Below are 24,519 nucleotides of genomic sequence, written 5' to 3' on the forward strand. Positions count from 1 at the left end.
CCCCTTGTTTGTAAAAGGCAAAGTTATACAATTTTCAGGTCCTATCTTTTTCCGGGTATGGAGCGGTACGGTGCCGCACGTGTGCTGCACTGTACCGCTCCCATAGGGCGCCGTGCGCCCATTGCCATGTATGGAGGACGTATATCGGCCGTATATACGTCGGCCGTATATACGTCCTCCATATGTCAGTGTGAATGTAGCCTGAGGGCGCGTTCACACGTTGCGTTTTGGTCGCGTTTTCATTGCGTTTGAAACGCATATACAACAGCTGATGAGAGGTGATTTGCCTAATTACATTACCGTTTACGTTTGTAAATGCAATGTTAACAGGGATGTAATTAGGCAAATCACCCCTCCTCAGCTGTTGTATATGCGTTTTAAACGCAATGAAAACGCAGGTCAAAACGCAATGCGTTGCATTTTTTGATGCCTTTTTGACGCATTCCAAAGACTTCTGGCTTGATACAAAAACGCATCAAAAAAACGTGACACAACGCATCCTGTGAATGCGCCCTCTGGGTGCTGTCACACGTCGCGTTTTCCGCATGCGTTTAAAAACGCATTGCAATAGCTGGAGAGTGATTTGCCTAATTAAACAGCTGCTAACACCTGTGTTTACAAAACGCAACCGTTAACGCATTGTTAACGCATGCGTTAACATCGCGGTTAACGCATGCGGTTGTTAACGCATTGTTAACGCATGCGTTAACATCGCGGTTAATGCATGCGTTTTGTAAACACAAGTGTTAAGAGGTGTTTAATTAGGCAAATCACTCTCCAGCTATTCCAATGCGTTTTTTAACGCATGCGGTAAACGCGACGTGTGACCGCACCCTAAGAGAAACTGGACAACCCATTTAATGCTTAATTATTTGTGACATGTTTGTAGGGGTAACACACTTTGTGTGCTTGTCTGTACTGGTGGGTATTTAGATTGAGATTGAATGTGCTAAGATTATGGGAGTGTCGGGTGTTATATGTAAATTCCAGAGGAGGGGAGAGACATAGTAGAAGGCTTGGAGGCTAGTCTGGAGTTGGAGATAAGAGGACATGTGTGCAATGAAGATTGTGCATCAATTGGTTCCTGGAGATGTACAGATCAGCTGGATTGTAGGAGTTTACTAACAGGAATTTTGGATTTTTTTGTACAATTGGCCACAAGTTGCAGTGAGAAGCGTTTGGACATGTGGCAGGACTCAGAGGGTCATCTGAAAGAGCGCAGGTCAGTCTATTATTCAGCATTTTCTATCATTGTTCTCATGTTCTGGATCAGTGATGATTCTCCGTTACAAGTGAATCTCAAACTAATTTTTATGTAATAATGATACTGAAAATACAGAATTTTAGCCCAGGGCTCCCTAGTATCCCATCACAGTCCACTAACTGCACACAGAAGCATATTATGCACTGCGTTTTTATGTTTTTCTGCACTGATTTTTGCTCAGAAATTCCACAGCATATTACAGTACCATTATTTGTGAAGTAAAGATAAAGTGTAGATGACGCATTTTTTTTTCGGCATGAAAAAATTTCCTGTTGAGGCTTTTTAGATTTGTGCGTGTTTTTTTTTTTTTTTTATCAGGGAAGTCTATAGGTTTGTAACCACCAGCAAGAAATCTGCATAAAAATCTAGAAATAAACGTTGTATTGAAGCAGGTTTTCCCTTAAATTATGTCAGATCACATGTGAAAAAAAGAAGTTAACAATATGTGGTAAAACTCTACAAAATCTGTGTTTTAAAACCACAAATCTGCATTAAAGGAAATCTACCATCAAAATCCAGCATGATAAACCACGAGCAGTTTCTCATAGATGTAGGTACCGTGACTTTTGTAATCTTGTATTTCTTAGCTTTTTAAATTCTGCTAATGAGCCTGAACAGCTACTGGGGAGACCTTCAGTGCTGCAGACTGAGGGCGCATTCACACATTGCGTTGCGTTTTTGACGCATTCCACTGGCTTCAGCCTTGATCACATGCTAAGGTTACATTGCGTTTTAGCAGATGCAGTGGAAATGCAATGTAACCTTAGCATGAGATCAAGGCTGAAGCCAGTGGAATGCCTCTAAAACGCAACACACAACGCGACACAACGTGTGAATAAGTCCTCACAGGCTGTTACACTGTCTTTCTCTCCAGGCCTACTGTAATATCACTGCAGCAGAGGAAGTTGCAGCACATGGTAGAAGGTATAACAGCCTTTGAATCTTCAGATGCAGTTTTTGAACCCAAAACCAGGTGTGAATCGTAATGTGTGAGGACTTATCATTAAGAAGTGCTGCTCTTCCTCTATTTTCACTCCACTCCTGGTTTGTGCATCAAAAACTGCATCTGAAAAAGGCGACTAGCACACAAGCTTGTGCAATCTCAGAGCGCAAACAATGGATCTTCGCTCCATTGTTTGTGGCCTCTGTCATTGTTATCACCTAATGACAATGTCTATGTTCGCTGAGGGGAGCCGTACACCTGGTATATACAGGAACAGTATACACATGTATATAGAGTTATAGTGTATAGCTATCATATCCATACTATTAACATCTTTCTATACTTTGTATGAAATATAGCTGGTTTAAAGGGGTTGTCCATCTTACATTAATAAGGCGGCCAGATAGTGTATATAAACAGGCAAAAAATTCTTAAAATTTTCTCCTAGTTGGAAAACCCCTTTAAAGAAGAATGACGCAGTGAGATCCCAGTGATAATCTGGCTCCTCTCAATGACATTCCCTCAGTATGAGCAGTTCTGAGCACATGGCTGGCGGCCTTCCACTAGACAGGAAGTGGACATGTGCTGGCAGCGTGTCACACTCTAAAGCTTCGTGCCAGGACTCTACGCGATGACGTCAAGATGGGCGGGTCTATCTGTGAACTGTCAGTGGCGTTCTGGTAAGTGTGGCTCCGCCTCCATCTCCTGGCAGTGCCGCCGCCGCCGCCGCTGCTCCGCCACACAGGGGCCGGCAGACAAAGCCCGGGGAACGGGCCGCTGTGCCGAGACGTCATCGGGAGCCGGTGATGGCAGGTAATGATGAGGGCCGGGGGTGGGCCTGGGGGGCGCTGATGTGTGGTGCTGATGGAGAGCATGTGTCATGTCTGCGGGTGTACTGGCCCCCAGCCCAAAGCTGACATTACCACAAGACAGCGGCCAGTCAGTCCAGATCACGTGACCTCCTCTATTTACAAGGAAATGTACAGAACTACAGCACCCAGCATGTCCTCGCATATCGGCACGGACTACAGCACCCAGCATGTCCTCACATATCGGCACGGACTACAGCATCCAGCATGTCCTGGCGTACCGGCGCGGACTACAGCGCCCAGCATGTCCTGGCGTACCGGCACGAACTACAGCGCCCAGCATGTCCTGGCGTACCGGCGCGGACTACAGCGCCCAGCATGTCCTGGCGTACCGGCGCGGACTACAGCGCCCAGCATGTCCTGGCGTACCGGCGCGGACTACAGCGCCCAGCATGTCCTGGCGTACCGGCGCGGACTACAGCGCCCAGCATGTCCTGGCGTACCGGCGCGGACTACAGCGCCCAGCATGTCCTGGCGTACCGGCGCGGACTACAGCGCCCAGCATGTCCTGGCGTACCGGCGCGGACTACAATGCCTAGCATGCCCTTATATACCGGAGCGGACTACAGCGTCCAGCTCGTCCTGGTGTACTGGCGCGGACTAAAACGTCCAGCATGTCTTGGCGAACCGGCGCGCGGACTACAACGTCCAGCATGTCTTGGTGTAGCGGCGTTCCATCTGTAATAGAACTACAACTCTCCACTTGCCCTGGCATAGAACGGCAGATGAAGCGTCCAGCGGTCCAACATATTCATGAGGGGGCGGTCTGAGGAGGAGGAGGCTGCTGCATGAAGCCCAGCACTCATCGCCGCCATATAGTGTGTGAATACACCGGACCGCCGGAGTTCTGAGCGGTATGAAGTGCAGTGTTTCCTATCTTTATTGGAAGGTTCTGATAAAGCTAGCTATTTAATGCTAATAATGGGGTAGCGCTAAGTAAGCAGCTCCTAGATAGATTATTAGGGTGACCGGTCCTCTTTAAAGGACTTCTACCACTAGGATGAAAGACTGTATGCAAATGACACCTGCATTAACTCTTAAGAGCCTGGAGACCCTCAGGCTCATTTTCTCATTTGTTACTGGTGCTGCCCCTTAAAGGGCATCCACCATAAGGATGAATCCTTCATCCTTATGGTAGATGCCCTTTAAGGGGCAGAACCAGTAACCAGCACCCCAATTGCACCAACCCCAGTACAGCAAAGAAAAAATGCCACCCCAAAAATGATAAATACTACAGTATAGCAATAAATACCACCCTAGAAACCAAATACTGCAGTCAGAGAAGATAATAATACTGGGGACCCCAGAGCAGATAATGATAATACTGGGGACCCCAGAGCAGATAATGATAACACTGGGGACCCCAGAGCAGATAATGATAACACTGGGGACCCCAGAGCAGATAATGATAACACTGGAGACCCCAGAGCAGATAATGATAACACTGGAGACCCCAGAGCAGATAATGATAACACTGGAGACCCCAGAGCAGATAATGATAACACTGGAGACCCCAGAGCAGACAAAAATATAAATCCTCTCCTTTCCTGGCTCCTGGTCTTTTCCCTGCATCGCACTGCAGCTTTAAAGATCTTTTCCTACCTCTTGGATAGCCCTCTAGGCTTTGTAGAGCTGGCCCCATGGCTACTAGACATTGCTTAGACTTGTCCGGGCCTGATATAAGCCATTTTAATTCCTCTTCTTTTTGGATTGATCTTGGGCACAGGTTATGTCTCCAGTTGTATTTGGAGACATGAAAATACTTGCCCTGGTAACCTTTTGACTTCTAGGTTATAGCTGTTGATTACACAAACATACACCTCCTCCTATCGTGGATTATGTACTCTTTGTTATTCCATCTTGGTTTCCAAGACAGACTGTCAGACATCCATGGAAATCCTTAGTGAGGGAACAAGAGGCTGCTGCAGATGCAGGACTAGTAAGTTTTCTAGCCCATCTAATTTTTTTTTTTTTTTTTATCATGAATACTCTTCTGTGCTTTTGTCATCCATGATGCTGTTACTTAGGAGTATGTGATTAACCCTTTCATGGCCAACGGTTATTGGTGTCTGAATGCCCAAGTAATTTTTTTGCAGTCCAGTTCTGTTCTGCTCTTTGGAACCGCTTCACATATCATAACAATTTCTTTGTTATTCGTAGACCATTCAAGTCTCCTGTGTCAAGACAAAAAAAGACTATTTTTTTTTTCTTGGCAAACCCCTAAAAATGTGCAAAAATATGATTTTTTTTATTTGTCATTTTACCCGTTAAAGTTTTTGAACATGTAGTAAATTTGCATAAACCTTTACAAAAATATGCTAGCATTTTAAAAAATGTTATATACAGCCTCAATCTGTCCAGGTTTGGCTGCGAATGCAGGGGGTGCATTTACTTCTGCAAACTGTCTGCAATGCCTCCCTGCATCTCTTTCTCTGTTCTGCCTTCATCTGACTGGAGGGAGGGGGGGGGGGGCACTTCGGACATCTATATCTTCTGAATTAAAGTTCTGGTGTCATACTGAAGAGGAGAATCTCCCCTATTATGTTTTATCAGGATTGTGTCTACAGATATACACTGTTAAAGAGAACCTGTCAGCAGAGACATGTATTTGCTCCGCCTAGCTACCAAATGCATAGTGTGGAGCATGCGCGGAATTACTTGCTGCGGTCAGCGAGAAAAGGAGACAAGGGGCAGGCAGATACGGAGCGATTTCCCAAGGGTTGGTGGGGGAGGGCAGATACAAGTAAACTTTAATGTAACTTTTCATTTTTATTTAAAAGAAAAAAATTCCTGATTGAGTTTAAAAACTGTTTGAGAATTTGCTAAGCATTGGGTATGGGGACTTGGGGGAGCCTAAAAGCTCCCAGTGTTGTAGGGGAAAGGCTGCAGAGCGCAGCGATCCTCCGATATAGGAGCCTCTGTGCCTTCTACTGTCGGGAAGAAAAGTGACATTGATTTACGTAAGACTTGGCTTTCAGCTTCTCTAAGTAAGAATGTTCCCATTCATTGACGGCAAGAAGAATTGTACAAAGTGCGTTGTGCCTTGTAAAAAACATACGTAACGGCAAATGCAAGTTGTAGAGCAGAATAAGCTGAGCAGATTGTACATTGTGTCTTGTGTATCGTGTCTCATATGCTGGTAGAATGTTATAGAGCAGGAAGAGCTGGGCAGATTGAACATAATGGGGCACATTTACTTACCCGTCCATTGAGTGATCCCCGACGTCCGACAATCATGGACTCCAGCGCAATTCACTAAGATCTTGCGCCCAATTTCCTGCTTGCGTCGCTTTTCCGCTCAGGTCCGCCAGAGTTCACCATCTTCTTCCCAGTGCGTGGCTTGCGACACAGATTCAAATGTTAAATCCCACGCTCAGTCCAATCCGTCGGATCGTCCGACAGCTCGCCCCTGAAATTTTGTGTCACATGAATGGCGCCAAAATCCAATCACATTCGCCACAATTCCCTTTTAAATGCTGCGCAAAGCAGTAATCGTCGGAATATCCGACGTTTGTGCGGTCCGCGGTCCCTTAGTAAATGAGCCCCAGTGTCTTATATGCAGGTAGAATGTTATAGAGCAGGAGGAGCTGAGCAGATTGTACATAGTGTCTTGTATAAAAAATACACGCTCTTGTAATATTGTAGGTTTACGTTTCACTCATATATAGTAACTAATAGCCTAATAAAACTTTGAAATTTTATTAAATATTAATTTAAAAAGCTTCTTTCTGAACCTTGTCTCTTGTGGATAGAGTATCCCAATTTATTCAGGCATTGGCCAATGGTGAGGGCTAGTGTTTAGTGGTCCATAGACGGGGTGGTAAAATTGATGTACCCCCCGGCTACTGAGCTTATTGTTGGGGATCAAGTCTGGTGAGACTGATTTGATACAGTCCCACACGACTGAATTGTGGGCGCTGATGTATTCAGTCGGCCCCAATGGATTAAGCAATATGTCCATTAGGACCACTAACACTAGTCCTCATCATTGGCCAATGCCTGAATAAATTGGGATATTCTATCCACAAGAGACTAGGTTCAGAAATTATTATTATTATATTAGTTACTATATAGTGTCTTGTATGCAGGTAGAATGTTATAGAGCAGGAGGAGCTGAGCAGATTGCACATACTTGGGCACATGTATCATAGTTTTTCTGTTTCCTGAAGTTGGCCGACCTAATCACCCCAATGTATCTTAAGTTTTTTCCCCCTTTGTGATACTTGTGATGAGTTGCCTGTTTAGTCTCACTTTTGTGACTCTGTTTCAGATTTATTAGGTGTAAGAATGAGACCATTTTAGAGCCCAAAAGTCTCACAAGTTGAAAAAACATCTGGGTGACGAAAATAAACGGCCACTGGATTAAATCCCGGAGGCAGATAACTTTGGCACGTTGCTTTATTCTGCACCTTAAAAGTCAAACTGCGAAAAGTCTGGCAGAGTGATGCATGTTCCCCAGTGTCTTACATGCAGGTAGAATGTTGTAGAGCAGGAGGAGCTGTGTAGATAGTGTCCTTTCTACAGGACAGATGTTATAGAGCAGGAGGAGCTGTGTAGATTGTACATGGTGTCCTATCTACAGACAGCATGTTATAGAGCAGGAGTAACATTTAATCAAACTTGGTGCATTCTTTCTAATCCTCCTTCAAGAAAGTAGAGCACATGAACATAGGGATGAGAAATATAAATCACCCTGTATGTCGAATTTTTTTTTATGATGGCAAATAAGGTGTGGGGGGGGGGCAATCGTATAGCTGCTGTCTTCTCCTATCAGTATAGAATATCCCAGCTTCTGCCTTGTTCCTCCGGGCATCAGGTATCCAGCATAGGTGACGTCTTTCCTGTATCGCTGTCGCCTCTCAGACACATTTTCCGTGGTTATCGGGCATTTGCATGGTGTGCGCTTTGTATAAGGGAAGTGTCACAGATTTCTATTAAAAGAAAGCCTGGAGCATCTGTCACTGCTGTGGAGATGCACGTGAGGTACAGTCATGGCCATACGTTTTGAGAATGACACAAATCTTATATTGTCACATGATGTGTTGCCCTCTGGTTTGTCAGATGTTTTTATCACATACAGAAATACAAGTGCAATCATATTATGAGTAACAAAAGCTTTTATTGAGAGTTACAATGAGTTACTGCAGCAAGTCAATATTTGCAGTGTTGACCCTTCTTCTTCAGGACCTCTGCAATTCTCCCTGGCAGCTCTCAATCACCTTCTGGACCAAATCCTGACAGATAGCCGTCCATTCCTGCACAATCACTGCTTGCATTTTGTCACAATTTGTTGGTTTTTGTTTGTCCACCAGTCTCTTGATGATTTTCCCACAAGTTCTCAATGGGATTAAGATCTGGGGAGTTTCCAGGCCATGGACCCAAAATCTCTATGTTTTGTTCCCTGAGCCCTTTAGTTATCAGCTTTGCTTTATGGCAAGGTGCTCCATCATGCTGGAAAAGGCATTGTTATCACCAAACTTCTCTTGGACGGTTGGGAGAAGTTGCTCTTGGAGGACATTCTGGTCCCATTCTTTATTCATGGATGTGTTTTTAGGTAAGACTGTGAGAGAGCCGATTCCCTTGGCTGAGAAGCCGCCCCACACATGAATGGTTGCCGGATGCTTTACAGTTGGCATGAGACAAGACTGGTTGTATCGCTCACCTTGTCTTCTCCCAACAAGCTGTTTTCCAGATGTTCCAAACAATCGGAAAGGGGATTCATGAGAGAAAATGACTTTCCCCCAGTCCTCAGCAGTCCTCTCCCTGTACCTTTTGCAGAATATCAGTCTGTCCCTGATGTTTTTTCTGGAGAGAAGTGGCTTCTTTGCTGCCCTCCCTGACACCAGGCCTTGCTCCAAGAGTCTCCGCAGTCTCACAGTGCGTGCAGATGCACTCACACCTGCCTGCTGCCATTCCTGAGCAAGCTCTGCACTGCTGGTAGCCCGATCCCGAGGCTGAAATACTTGTAAGAGACGGTCCTGGCGCTTGCTGATCCTTCTTGGGCACTCTGAAGCCTTTTTGGCAACAATGGAACCTCTCTCCTGAATTCCTTGATGATGTGATAGATTGGTGACTGAGGTGCAATCTTTCTAGCTGCGATACTCTTCCCTGTTAGGCCAGTTTTGTGCAGTGCAATGATGACTGCACGTGTTTCTTTAGAGATAACCATGGTTAACAGAAGAGAAACAATGATGCCAAGCACCAGCCTCCTTTTATAGTGTCCAGTGGTGTGATTCTTACTTAATCATGACAGATTGATCTCCAGCCCTGTCTTCACCAACACCCACACCTGTGTTACCGGAGCAATCACTGAAATGATGTTAGCTGCTCCTTTTTAAGGCAGGCCTGCAATGAAGTTGAAATGTGTTTTGGGGGAAAAAGTTCATTTTCTAGGCTAATATTGGCTTTGCAATTAATTGCTGTTAAGCTGATCACTCTTTATAACATTCTGGAGTATATGCAAATTGCCATTATAAAACCTGATGCAGTAGACTTTGGAAAAATTAACATTTTTGTCTCATTCTCAAAACTTTTGGCCATGACTGTGATTGTCAGGCAACTCGAAATTCTTAAAGGGGCTGTCCAGGACTTAGAAGTTAGATGTCCCATCCTTAGTGTAGGTTATTTAATATCAGATCCTACTCCTGATTCCCCCAGTTCATAGCACAGCTACAGCGTCAGAAGCAGATGGAGCCGTACTCTATATAGTGGTCATATGAGGGAATTGCGACCATTCAAGGCTTTACACTGTTATTGATGGTCTATATACTGTAAAATCCCCAGAATATTGTATAGGACTCCTGCGTGGCTTTAGGTACTTAGTGTATGGGATTACTGTGCATAAGATGCTGCATCGTGCTACTTCTGCTGCAGCTTTGTCCCTGTGTGTCAGTGTAGAGATGGTGGAGCTGTTCAGCAGTGCTGCGCGGCGACACGAGTCTCTACTAATGAGGACACTTGTCGTGCGTTCCTGGGTAATAAAGTGTTCTCTATTTTTATAATGGTTCGTTGTTCCCAGTAGAGAGACGCTTTATGATGTGCTTGTCAGGGAAACGCTAGAAGCAGACGTCCCCTGTGGAGTCCCTTCAACACATCCACAGCGCGGCCGCTACCCGGGTCATGGGTTTCCATTACTTCTAATTCTATCAGCTTATATCCCTGTGCGGTGCTAGATAAACATCATCTGTATTGTCACACACCTATTAAGATGATCCTTAAGAAGCTTAAAGGGAACCTGTCAGCAGATTTTACTCCATTAAACTAGCAACCCCCTTGGGTTGGAAAAGAAATGTCCTTTTTAAGAATTCTTTTTTATGTGAAATCTCCATTTACCTATAAAAAAAGAAATCTGATTAAAAGTCATTTGAAAATGAGAAGAGTCATATTTGCCTGAGTGGAGTCACTTTTAGAGGCTGCAAGGAGAATGTCCATTCAGATGCCTCTGACTTTAGTTCTGCAGTAGTTAGAACCATGATTGTCACATTAATAAGCAGAATCTCTGCTTTCAGATTACATCGGGCTTGTGGTTCTGTGATCTATAGAACTGGAGAAGTTAATAAAATAGATGGGAACTGGACCTTTATCTGCAGCTCACATTTCCAACTACAACTATAACTGCCTGTGTATATGGTTCTATAAATGACAGAACCACAAGCCTGATGTGATCTAAAAGCTGAGATTCTTATCTTTAATATGACACCATTGCATGTTTCTAGCTGCTATAGAACTAAAGATAGTGGTGTGTAAAGTGACTCTCTCCTTTCAGCTTGTAAACTTGACTCGCACACACTGCTACGGTACATTCAGGCCACTGCTGCCTGGACCCTATCAGATGGTAAATGTTGAAAGGAGTAATCCCTGTCATTAACTGTACCCCATGGCTGGAAAGCTCCCTTAATTGTAGCCAAGCAAACTGAAGGGGATTCTAGGAATTCTGGTGCCCTGCTCTGGCTCACGGGTCGCTCTGGTACTATCAGTCTAAATGGGGGAGGGGCAGTCTTTGGCCAGTTGGTGGACTCCATAGACCACTGGTTGTTGCTATGCAAAAAACAGAAAAAGCAAAGTGTGACAGCAGATGAGTCTAGTGACAGTAATATAAACCAGTACAGACGGTCCCCTACTTAAGGACACCCGACTTACAGACAACCCATAGTTATAGACAGACCCCTCTGACCTCTGGTGAAGCTTTCTGTATGCTTTACTATAGTCCTAGACTGCAATGATCAGCTGTAAGGTGTCTGTAATGAAGCTTTATTGATACAGGCAGTCCCCGGGTTACATACAAGATAGGGTCTGGAGGTTTGTTCTTAAGTTGAATTTGTATGCAAGTCGAAACTGTATATTTTATAATGGAAGTTCTAGACAATTTTTTTTCTTTTGCCCCAGTGACAATTGGAGTTTCAAAATTTTTGGTGTAATTGGACCAAGAATTATCAATAAAGCTTCATTACAGACATCTTACAGCTGATCATTGCAGTCTGGGACTATAGTAAAGCATCCAGAGAGCTTTACCAGAGGTCACATGGGGCAGAGGGGTCCGTCTGTAACTATGGGTTGTCTGTAAGTCGGGTGTCCTTAAGTAGTGGACCGCCTGTAATTCTTGGTCCCATCAAAAAATGTTTAAACTCCAATTGTCACTGGGGCCAAAATTTTTTTTTGTCTGGATCTACAATTATAAAATATACAGTTTCGACTTGCATACAAATTCAACTTAAGAACAAACCTCTGGACCCTATCTTGTACGTAACCCGGGGACTGCCTGTATAGCCAAGAGAAAGCCTCTTAGTAATGGACAGCAAAATATCAAAAAGGAGAAAACCAGGAGAAAGATCAAGGTTTCAATACAATTACACAAAAATGTAAATCTTTATTAGTGGACAACAATAAAAATGTATAAAAAAAAGACTGAGAAGCATCTCAGAAGAAATACAAGAAAGCACGCCAGGTAATACGTCCTAAGACACATGATCTAAATACATAATACAGGCCGTCCCCTATTAAAGAACACTCGACTTACATACGACCCCTAGTTACAAACGGACCTCTGGATTTTGGTAATTTCTTGTGCTTTAGTCCTAGGCTACAATAATCAGCTGTAACAGTTATTAATGGCATCTGTAATGAATCTTTAGTGTTAATCCTGATTCTTATGACAACCCAACATTTTTAAAATCCAGTTGTCACAGAGACCAAAAAAGTTCTGGCTGGGATTACAATGATAAAATATACAGTTCCGACTTGCATACAAAGTCAATTTAAGAACAAACCTACAGACCCTATCTTGTATGTAAGTCGGGAACTGCCTGTATACAGTATTAGAGACCCATGGATATAGTATGCAGTACTCAACAGAGGTAAAGGTCAAACAGTGACGGTATAGAACCCTTATGTAGCTAACGGATATACTGTTATAGTAGCAGACGTCACAAAAGCTGAACCACGGCCAGTGATGAGCAAATGTAAGTAATGCAAACTGAGTGAAAGCTAATGCGACAAAAGGAAGGACATGATATTACCTGGTGTGCACCCCGTCGCGCATTTCAATCGCAGCAGCTCTTTGTCAAGGGATGGTTGTTGTTTCCTGTAAAGTCCCTTTAAGCCCCAGGGATGGTAAAGTTTTTTTTTTTTTTTTTTTTTTTTTTCTCTACATAGTTGCGTTCTGTCTTACAGCCACCACTAGAGGGAGCTCCCTGCACGTTGTGTTGTTGCCTTTGATCCATAGAAGTGAATAGGGCAAAGCTGGAGTGAAGAGGCCGCGATGATCAGTGGGGCTGCTCCCCCCTGGAATAACCCTCTCAATTGATATATTTAAGCTTTTGTAGGTGCCTATGTTGCGCTTGGATAAAGTAGCGTGAAAAAAAAAATCCTTTTGGTTATGTAAAGTTTTAGAAGGAAACGGTGAAAACCGTTCGCCATTTGTTACTAATTTCGAAGGAATCGCATTGGGAATGGGTGGTAAGGGCAGGTGTGCACACATGTAGGGTTATATGAGGAGATTTATCACAAGTGTCTGAAGTAAAACTGTTCTAGTTGTCAATGGAAACCAATCAGAGCTCAGCTTTGGTTTTTCTAAACCACTGTGGGAATATGAAAGCTGAGCTCTGATTGGTTGCTTTGGGCGACTAAAACAGTCCTGCTCTCAGACACTTCTGATACATCTCCTCCATCGTGTGATTGTTATAGAATTGGGATTTTCCACACATGAGGGGAGTAGTAGTGATAATGTGTATCACTGCCCGTCTGGAGACCTTGACTATAGGAATGTGGAGCGCGCTCGTGACCATTGACCTGACACTAGTACTCAATGTCCTTTTATTTACTAGTTTACACTCCTAAAAATTGCTTAGTTTTGTAAAATCTCCGGACCATAGAGCTGGATATATTTGGTTATTTACATGATGGGTGGAGGGAATATCTGCTGTGACCACGGACTGGTAGTTTTGGTTTTGTTATATCAGTGTAGGGGATTGAGCTTCCATAAAATAGGCGCGTATAGCCCCAGATGTGGTCTGGATTATATATACTCATATCTCGTCACACAAGACAATGGGGGACATTTATCAGAAGTTGTACGGCAGTTTCCCGACGTACGAGCCCTGAAATGGAATATGATGACACTATATAAATAATGATGTATATAGGAGCTGGCGATAACTATGTTAAAGGGATTGTCCGCAATCTGGAAAACGGGGCTTCTTTCTTGCATAAACAGCGCCACAGTTGACTGTGGTTTGAGTCCGTATAGCAGATGAACTGTATAGAAATAATTTTATAGTTGAGCTGCAATACCAGATACTACCCATGGCCAAGTGTAGAGCCACTTATGGAATAAAGCGGCCATGTTTTTCATATACTGTACAACCCCTTTAAGGCAGTCCCCTAGACATTGAATGGACCACAGGATGACCTGCTGCTACATCAATTAGTGGTTTTTGGCCCAGTCCCTTTAAGAGGTCAGCCCTCATTAATTCTGTGGCTAAGGAATAATAAATTAAAGGGGTTGGCCACTAAGAAGAGGGTTTACCAATGTATGTATCCATATTATACATGATACTTTCTCATTCATGACCAATCCCTTTACCATTGGACAACCCTGTTAAATTAATCCTCTTGGCTCCCTGTTACTAAGGTTACCTTGTGCAGTACTGAAAGGGTTAAGTGACAACCGCAGGCAAGAGGCAGCAGACTCCACGCTTGTCCCGGGCAAAGCGTTCATCATAGGTCGGGATTAAACAGTGAGCATGGTGTTTAATGTAATTATCAGGTGAGTCTGGATGTTATGTGGTCACAGTAATGATGGAGGAGTAATGACTTGGGTGCAGCTTGTGTTTAACCCGTTATGTGCCTGTGGGTGGCAGACAGGGAAAGGGCCAACATCTTCAGATCCTGTGTACATTACTAAGGAGATGACTTTACAACCTTGAGGTCAATGGTGTTATCTATTTATAGAGGTCATTGTACAGGGAGGAGGAGGAGATTAGCTGTGACATCATGTATTGTCAGTAGTGATGTAATGATGGGTCAGTGTTATCTATATAGAGGTCATTGTACAAGGAGGAGGAGGAGATAAGCTGTGACATAATCTATTGTCAGTAGTGATGTAATGATGGGTCAGTGTTATCTATATAGTGGTCATTGTACAGGGAGGAGGAGATAAGCAGTGACATCATCTATTGTCAGTAGTGATGTAATGATGTGTCAGTGTTATCTATATAGAGGTCATTGTACAGGGAGGAGGAGGAGTAGATAACCTGTGACATCATCTATTGTCAGTAGTGATGTAATGATGGGTCAGTGTTATCTATATAGAGGTCATTGTACAGGGAGGGGGAGGAGATAAGCTGTGACATCATCTATTGTCAGTAGTGATGTAATGATGGGTCAGTGTTATCTATATAGAGGTCATTGTACAGGGAAGAGGAGGAGATTAGCTGTGACATCATCTATTGTCAGTAGTGATGTAATGATGGGTCAGTGTTATCTATATAGAGGTCATTGTACAGGGAGGAGGAGGAGATAAGCTGTGACATCATCTATTGTCAGTAGTGATGTAATGATGGGTCAGTGTTATCTATATAGAGGTCATTGTACAGGGAGGAGGAGGAGATAAGCTGTGACATCATCTATTGTCAGTAGTGATGTAATGATGGGTCAGTGTTATCTATATAGAGGTCATTGTACAGGGAGGGGGAGGAGATAAGATGTGACATCATCTATTGTCAGTAGTGATGTAATGATGGGTCAGTGTTATCTATATAGAGGTCATTGTACAGGGAGGGGGAGGAGATAAGCTGTGACATCATCTATTGTCAGTAGTGATGCAATGATGGGTCAGTGTTATCTACATAGAGGTCATTGTATAGGGAGGGGGAGGAGATAAGCTGTGACATCATCTATTGTCAGTAGTGATGTAATGATGGGTCAGTGTTATCTATATAGAGGTCATTGTACAGGGAGGAGGAGGAGATAAGCTGTGACATCATCTATTGTCAGTAGTGATGTAATGATGGGTCAGTGTTATCTATATAGAGGTCATTGTACAGGGAGGGGGAGGAGATAAGCTGTGACCTCATCTATTGTCAGTAGTGATGTAATGATGGGTCAGTGTTATCTACATAGAGGTCATTGTACAGGGAGGGGGAGGAGATAAGCTGTGACATCATCTATTGTCAGTAGTGATGTAATGATGGGTCAGTGTTATCTATATAGAGGTCATTGTACAGGGAGGAGGAGGAGATAAGCTGTGACATCATCTATTGTCAGTAGTGATGTAATGATGGGTCAGTGTTATCTATATAGAGGTCATTGTACAGGGAGGGGAGGAGATAAGCTGTGACATCTATTGTCAGTAGTGATGTAATGATGGGTCAGTGTTATCTATATAGAGGTCATTGTACAGGGAGGAGGAGGAGATAAGCTGTGACATCATCTATTGTCAGTATGTAATTTGTTTTGATTGGAGAAACTTAATTCACATAGGCTTTACCACAACAAGTGTTAAAGTGTTCAAACTATCTATAAAGGTATCAATAAAAAGTACAGCTAGGTCCTTTACAGGGGTTTTCCACGAACAGGGCCTGACTTGCTGATAAGTAGGAATCTCCGTGATGAGACCCCCCCCCCCCACACACACACACACATAACAAAAACGAGGGGTCCCAGGTACCTCCGTTGGACCCCTAGTCGCTCCGTCATTGTAATGAAGCAGACGGGAGACCTTCACCGATCAGCAAGTTAGGCACCAATCCTGTGGATAGTGCCTAAATTGTGTTTGTGGGAAAACCCCTTAAATAGTTGGACCCTTGTCTGGAGGACATGTTCTGAAGCCTCCTGGTTTCTAGGTATTTTGCGGTCACACCCAGCGCCTTCTTGTGATTGCTGATCTCTAGGCAGCGGGTTCATTGGTGACAGAGCCCAACCTCTATATTGTGAGCCTCTAGGGCATGAACCCTGTGCTGCTCCTATAGCCCTGGTGGCCCAGGTGTGTGATGGCTGATGTAATCTAAGCCAGGTCCCTATGCAGGCGCTGGATGACAGACTCCTCCATATACCGTGGAGCCTCATCTCTCTCGCGCCCGGCTCTCCTCCAGATGTCATTATTTGCTGCTGCCTCAGGTGGCTGATAACTAATGCACCTTCTATTTTTAGGAATTTCCTATCTCTTTGCAATGTATCATCACACGTTCTCTTACTATTCTAGTCCACGCATATTACTCTCTGCTGCCTCAAGATTAGTATTGGGTTTTTGCTTCTGTAAGGACAAGCTGACGATTCCAGGTGCCACTTACCTAGCGCAGTTCTTAACACTTCACATTGGCAAACTCTCTCCTGGGAACGGGCATCCCAAATTCTCTAAATTCCGTTGAGTATAAGATAAGTTTTAATTAAGTTGAGAAACCCAACCAAAGCGCAGGAGCTTCTCCCGATTACAGATGTATTGAGACATACCGTAAATGCTTGTGATTGGGAAAGAGCAACCAGCGAACAAGGAAAAACACGTACTCGCTCCCAATCGCCAGCGCTTAGGTGTAAACATATGTGTTCAGGAGAAAATCCTCCCTACTGTTCTTCAATTGCTTTGGGAAACAGCCTTAAAGGGGTATTCTCACACAAAAAAAAAAATATATTCTCTAATTCACTGTTATTAACAAAAATACAGCATTTCACAGATATAATTGCAACCAGTTCTGATGATTATATTTTGGTTGCCCCTGGATACGACCATAAACTCCTGACTGTGGTTGGCAGATTACTGGGTGACATAGTAGTGCTGACTGCATGTTTTATAGGTGACGTAGCAGAGGAGAGTGTGTCTTATATCCATCTCATGACTCTGATCTGTCTCCTCTCTCTTTTTCTATGTGCCAGATACTAGTAGACTGTGCAGAATCTAATTGAAAGTGTATATAAAACTTGGACCCCGATAATGTAACAAGATTTTCAGCACACAGCATCTCACAGCACTAGAAGAATCATGAAGTGTCTGCTTAGAGAGTCCCCACCCACACTCTGGAATCTTACACTGACCATCCACTGAGTGATAGGAGCTAAAACAGCAATAAAACTGAGTAAAACAAGGTGGTTAAAATGTTAGAACTTTACCCCTTATAGGTAATGTACTATCAAAATCCATCATGACAAATCAGTGACACTTATCCATAGATCCATATTCTAGTAGATATGATGATTGATTCTACGCACTGAAGCTACACCATATTAGCCCTCTATCCAGCCGGAGACACTTCTGGAGAATGTGGAACATACAGTTTTGGGGATAATTTTAACTATTTGATTATTGGGGATAATCTCCCCTGCAATGCAAAAGCAAAAAATCCTTCTGTATTACGTTTCTATCATTAAAGGAGCAGCTGGTTCCATGAAAAAAAGGGGAAAACAATTGGAATTTATCAAAACCCTTGAAAAGTTGCAAAAATTATTACTGCTCCATCCCTTTAGTACAACTTTCCACCCCACTTACTGAAAGTGGAGTAATAAAAATCGCTCTTTAGCGCCCCCTCCCTAATGTGTGACTGTAATACATCGAAAATGCCATAAATCCCTTTTTAAAGGGGTTGTCCAGTCACAACAAGTTGTGAAAGTCGTATGTTGGCGTCTTCTGAGGAATGTCTATGACAATGGCTGCTCTAATAACTTTTATGAGGCAATGAGTAGTTCTGTAACCCCGGAACATCTGACTCCCATGTGACGTAACCTCATAAGAAAGCTATTGTTATCTCAGCTATAAACTACCTGGGGTGAGGGTTTCCCTTTAACATTGAACTGGATTTTACGATAATGTAAGGGAAAGTTCAGCAACTTTCTTACAAAGGGTTTTGATCTGGTTCTTGTCAGTGAATGGAAACTTTTTCAGAAAGACGGATGTATAGTCTGCTTATATGAAGTGTAACTTGTTTGCTATTGGTTATATAATATTCAACAGATACATTGTAACAGAAACCATAGCTTGGGAAGGATAATGTTATTGTTTGTATAATAAAATGTTATACAATTTTACAATATACCTTCTGTATCTGCTTTCTAGATCTCTGCTTGCTGTCATTTTATAGGAAGCTTCTATGTTACCTCCAGTGGATAGAAATCTGACCATGGTCACACAGGTGCACAGCTCACTAGTATTACAAACAATAATCAGAACTGTGTGATATAACGAGCCGTGCACCTGTGTGACCACGGTCAGATTTCTATCCACTGGAGGTAACATAGAAGCTTCCTATAAAATGACAGCAAGCAGAGATCTAGAAAGCAGTGAAGAATTGATGCAGAAAGTATAGTACAAAAACTGTATAACTTTTTATTATACAAACAATAACATTTAATTTGCCAAAATGGGACAACCCCTTTAATTGTCAAAATAGATATTGCAGCAAAGTGAGAAGTTTTTCCGTGTCTGCAGGGAAGTTTTAGGCTCCGGGTATTGAAAAGAAGATTCCCATTCACAGACAGCAAACGGAGATCTTGTAATTAGGGGAAATGAAAAGCGCACGGTGGTCTATTTAGAAGTGTTGCATAAGGCATAGAATATGTTCCCTTTACATAAAGGCAGGTGCCTGGAGATGCCATTCCCTTGAGGTCGCTGCACTCCCCGCTCTCCAGCACTTGGTGGCGCTCTTGTGCTCCTAGTCAGACTGCAGTGTTAGCATTAGCGGAGTCAGGACAGTCCGACTTATGCAATGCAGCAGAGTCTTCCTGTTAAATAAGCATGCAGCGCTATTGTATAATGACACAGACACGCTGGAAGCCATGGCAGAGCCCTCCTCACACTAGACGCAGCGTGTTCCTCAGGAGCACTGACCTGCCTTCAAGGTGAGGAGCTGGGGGGCTGCGCTCAGCACATGGCGCCGCTTCTCCTGGGGCTCAGGGCTGTGTATCCTCCTTTATCCTTCAGCATACACGGTGTATGTTTTCCCATGTTTTATCTTGTGTATGTGACGGGCTGGGAGATGGAGGTCTGGGCATGCTCTTTGTTCTCTGTAGTGAATTTTGGGATCTGGTACCGGCTCATAGAGGACATGTTCCCTCTTATCTTATGGTATTGTACTATGTGTGTGTGATCTATAGGCTCGTAGGCTTCTACCTACCTGACTTTACTACTCGTTACTGCTGTGTCACGTTCCGGACGACTCTACACAGTCTTTTCCCTGCATCATTGTTGGAGTGTAATACCTGCTGCGATCTCGTGGCCTCCCGGAGATAACTACATGGCTCATAAGATGTGCTATCCTGAGGATTAGTTTTGGGGGCTCTCTGTATGTAGGGGGGATATGTGTCTGTGTGTGATTACATATGAACTTTGACTGTCATTACATATTCTTCATGCTGCCCATGACCACCACATCTGACAATGAAGCAAGAGGTTATCAGCTGCAGCGTACGAGATTCATGTGAGATGGATAAATATCAGAGAAGAAAGATTGATGGATGGGATAGATATATATCAGAGAAGGAAGATAGACATGGGATAGATATGAGAGGGTAATATATTATAAATATGTATAGAGAGAGAGATGCATAGATAAGAAAGATAGATGGATATATATGCATCCCGTTCTCATATCTCTATATCTGAGACAGAGATGGATAGGGAAATACAGAGATATGAGAGAGGAGTGGATAGAGATGGACATGAGAGATGCATGGATGTATATTAGATGGAGGGATGTGAGAGCGAGATATATGGATATGAGAAAGTGAGAGAGTGATAAAAGATGATGTATAGATATATATAGATATATTTGTCTTTCTCCCTCTCATATCTCTATTTTTCTTTCTCTCTATATATATATGTTATAAAATATAGAGAGAAAAACATGAGATATGAGACGGATATATATATATTACAGGCGGTACCCGGGTTACGTACAGGATAGGTTCTGTAGGTTTGTTCTTAAGTTGAATTTGTATGTAAGTCGGAACTGTATACTTTATAATTGTAACTCCAGACAGAATTATTTTGGTCTGTGACAATTGGATTTTAAAAATGTTGGATTGTCCTAAGAACCAGGATTAATAATAAATCTTCATTACAGACACCTTTAATAACTGTAATAGCTGTTTATTGTAGCCTGGGGCTAAAGTACAGTAAATTACCAACATCCAGAGGTCCGTTTGTAACTTGGGGTCGTCTGTAAGTCGAGTGTTCTTAAGTAGGCGGCTGCCTGCATATGAAATGGATATGAGTGAGAGATAAATATGAGAAAGAAATGGATAGATACAGAGATATGAGAGAGTGTGATGTATGGATGGATGGATATATAGATGAGATTGATGGATACAGATGTTTCTTTTGTCATTGATGCTTCATACTACAGACATATTTTCTGATTTATGTTACATAGACAAATCCTATCCCATCCCTAGGACTAGTAGCCCAGACTTGTGATATTCTAGAATCTGATGGTTTGTATCTCTCCCCCTGCAGTCATGGTAGTATATGAGAATATAAAAGACTGTAAGATAATTCACACAGATACAATAAGGAAGTATCTGCTGGACAGCTACACCTCCTGTTTTTGCTGTTCATCTCCACATTTGACCCATTTGGACAGACTGACAAGCGCTTCCTTAATTAGAAGCCATTTCTCAAAAAGATTGGGCATGTTGTAATCCAGCAGCCCCATCGTATTGATTCTTGATGTTGAGGGAAACCATGAACACCCCCATACATGATAAGCCCACCTCGCCATTCAACTAATGCAGAAATCATTGTGTCTACATTGTCCTGGGCATTATGTGACTTGTAGTCTCCATTTCCTCTGTATATTCTGTGTCTTTAGGTTTCAGTTCTCTCTGTGCTGGTTGGTGCAGACCTAGCTGCTCCCCCTCCCTCCTCCATAGACTTCTATATAACCTGACACTATATTGTGAGCTTTTGTTTTTTTTTGTAAAATAACATTCATAAGAACTATTCGGAGCACAAATTATAAGGAAAGATGGTGGAGGTTCAGAGCCAAAGTAAGTGGAGTAGGAAGTAATTTGCTTAGATACGTTATAAAGTTTGTTTGAGTTAGATTTTAAGTTGATTTATTAAATGTTTAGTGACCATGTAAATATTTCTGGGATTCTCTGATGTGAATGGCCTACGTGAAAGTGTTTCCTGGGAAATTTAGAAATTTTTTTTTTTGATATCTAAGAAAAAATAGAATAACCGTGACTGATGCTTGCAATCCCCTCCCGATCCTGGGGAAAGCATTTCACCCACTCATTCACAGGAGCCCCCAGGCCAGGGATGGGTGACAGGTGTCACATGACTGATTCATGATGTGTGACCTGTTAGTATTGATCACGTGCATAGGAATATAGTCTTGTGGAATGAAGAGTATCAGGAGATCTATAGAGAACTTATCTCATAGGATAGTATAGGAATGTTCTTCTTCCAGAATAGTCACTTGGTTACACCTGATCCCAGGGGTCGGACCCCCAGCATTGGGAATAAAATGGGACATGCGCTCCATGGACTACCATAAGGTTCATTAACGCGGGATCCTTCTCAATATCATTGGTGGTCCCAGTAGAGGGACCCGCATCTATGAGTAAGTTATCCCTCATCCCGCAGGCAGGTTATAAGATCTGTAGTATAGAAGGCTACATACCTGGTCACTGCTATGTCTGATTCCCCCCATATTGTATGTACCTAGAGCCCACTGGACCAGTCTGTATGGGAGCACACCCTGTGACCCATGCCCCCCACCCCTCCCCCATACACACACATGCATGGATTGTATGTACCTAGAGCCCACTGGACCAGTCTGTATGGGAGCACACCCTGTGACCCATGCCCCCCACCCCTCCCCCATACACACACATGCATGGATTGTATGTACCTAGAGCCCACTGGACCAGTCTGTATGGGAGCACACCCTGTGGTCCATGCCCCCCCCCCCCCCCATACACACACATGCATGGATTGTATGTACCTAGAGCCCACTGGACCAGTCTGTATGGGAGCACACCCTGTGACCCATGCCCTGCACCCCTCCCCCATACACACACACACATGCATGGATTGTATGTACCTAGAGCCCACTGGACCAGTCTGTATGGGAGCACACCCTGTGACCCATGCCCTGCACCCCTCCCCCATACACACACACATGCATGGATTGTATGTACCTAGAGCCCACTGGACCAGTCTGTATGGGAGCGCACCCTGTGACCCATGCCCCCCACCCCTCCCCCATACACACACACACACACACACATGCATGGATTGTATGTACCTAGAGCCCACTGGACCAGTCTGTATGGGAGCACAGCCTGTGACCCATGCCCTGCACCCCTCCCCCATACACACACATGCATGGATTGTATGTACCTAGAGCCCACTGGACCAGTCTGTATGGGAGCACACCCTGTGACCCATGCCCCCCACCCCTCCCCCATACACACACACATGCATGGATTGTATGTACCTAGAGCCCACTGGACCGGTCTGTATGGGAGCACACCCTGTGACCCATGCCCCCCACCCCTCCCCCATACACACACACACATGCATGGATTGTATGTACCTAGAGCCCACTGGACCGGTCTGTATGGGAGCACACCCTGTGGTCCATGCCCCCCACCCCTCCCCCATACACACACACACACACATGCATGGATTGTATGTACCTAGAGCCCACCGGACCAGTCTGTATGGGAGCACAGCCTGTGGTCCATTTATACATGCATTACCTGGAGTAATAACAGAGGGACAGGTCAGGTAAAAATAAACACTTCCAGACATGTCTACTAAATGAACCAAACTAAATGAACTAAAATCTGAACCAAACCTTCTCAAAACTGTCAATACTGCAGCCCCAAATAGTTACCCTGGTGGGGGAGGGGGTTATTTCTGTGTATTTCCTGTCATTAGCCCTGAGGTCACACAGGCATCAATGGGTAGTATTCATTGTCATGGCTCACGCCGCTATTCTTGTGTTTTATTATGTGGTAAATCTGCTGTTTCCCATGCGCTGTAATGGATCAGGATGGAGCGGATCGTGCTCAGTTGTTGTATAACTTCTCTAGGTCTAGGGCTTGTTCCACAAATAATAATAACTCCTTTATACAGCGCACACAGATTACACAGCGCTGCACAGAGCTTGCCAAATCAGTCCTTGTCCCCAATGGGGCTCACAATGTAATCAACCTATCAGTATGTTTTGTAGTGTGGGAGGAAACCAGAGGACCCAGAGGAAACATGGGGAGAACATACAAACTCTTTTCAGAAGTTGACCCTGGGACTTGAACCCAGGACCCCAGCGCTGCAAGGCTGTAATGCTAACCACTGAGCCACCTTTCTGCTTACAAATGACATGTCTACTCCACATGGTCTGTTGCTCATGTTTGATGGTGTGTATCCAGCTTTGGTTGGAAGGTTGACTATAGTTAGACTAAATCTGCTTTTTCTTCACCTGCGGTCCTTTGCACATCAGATGGATGGAGCTGCCACTCTATTTGCTGTCTATGGCTCTGATGGAAGTAGGAGGATACTGCGCTCAGCTATCAGTCCATCAATGAATACAGCAGCAAGGAGCATGTTCATTTGAGGGTATAACAACTCCCCCCCCCCATTAATAATCCTTATATAGTGCTTTTATATTTCGTAGCGCTTTACAAGTCATAGGGGACATATACAAATATAATATTACACAGTACAGACAGTCATATGGAACAATAGGAGTGAGGGTCCTGCTCACAAGAGCTTACAGTCTAGTGATGTTGGTTATCCCCTGTAACTTGAGGTGACCGGACTACCTCTTTAATGAAGGGCTGGTGTAGCATGCACTCAAGTGCTTTATTCAGAAGGAGGGGATTAGTATCTGATCAATGGGATCATGTGAACAGGAATCTGCAAGTCTCCTAATTGTCATTAGTGGGAAATCCCCTTTGAGGGATGTAAATAGTTAAAGGAATGTCCAGCATTGTAAAATGTTTGACCA

At 43.6% G+C, this 24,519-nt stretch overlaps 1 protein-coding gene across 3 annotated transcripts in view; it reads left to right on the forward strand.

Moving 5' to 3' along the window:
• Window positions 1-1,095: 1,095 nt before the first annotated feature.
• SLC23A2 (solute carrier family 23 member 2) overlaps window positions 1,096-24,519 on the forward strand; it is an 86,797-nt gene continuing 63,373 nt past the window's right edge. Inside the window, exon 1 of one of the 3 annotated variants that reach the window (XM_072148896.1) lies at window positions 1,096-1,222. The gene's annotated coding sequence lies outside the window, so the exon portion shown is untranslated. Of the gene's footprint in view, window positions 1,223-2,863; window positions 3,021-19,247; window positions 19,400-24,519 lie in introns of those variants that run through there. The other 2 variants (XM_072148894.1, XM_072148895.1) reach the window with 2 other exon arrangements.

Source organism: Engystomops pustulosus, chromosome 4 (genome assembly GCF_040894005.1).
Source record: "Engystomops pustulosus chromosome 4, aEngPut4.maternal, whole genome shotgun sequence".
In the NCBI taxonomy this organism is placed as follows: domain Eukaryota; kingdom Metazoa; phylum Chordata; class Amphibia; order Anura; family Leptodactylidae; genus Engystomops; species Engystomops pustulosus.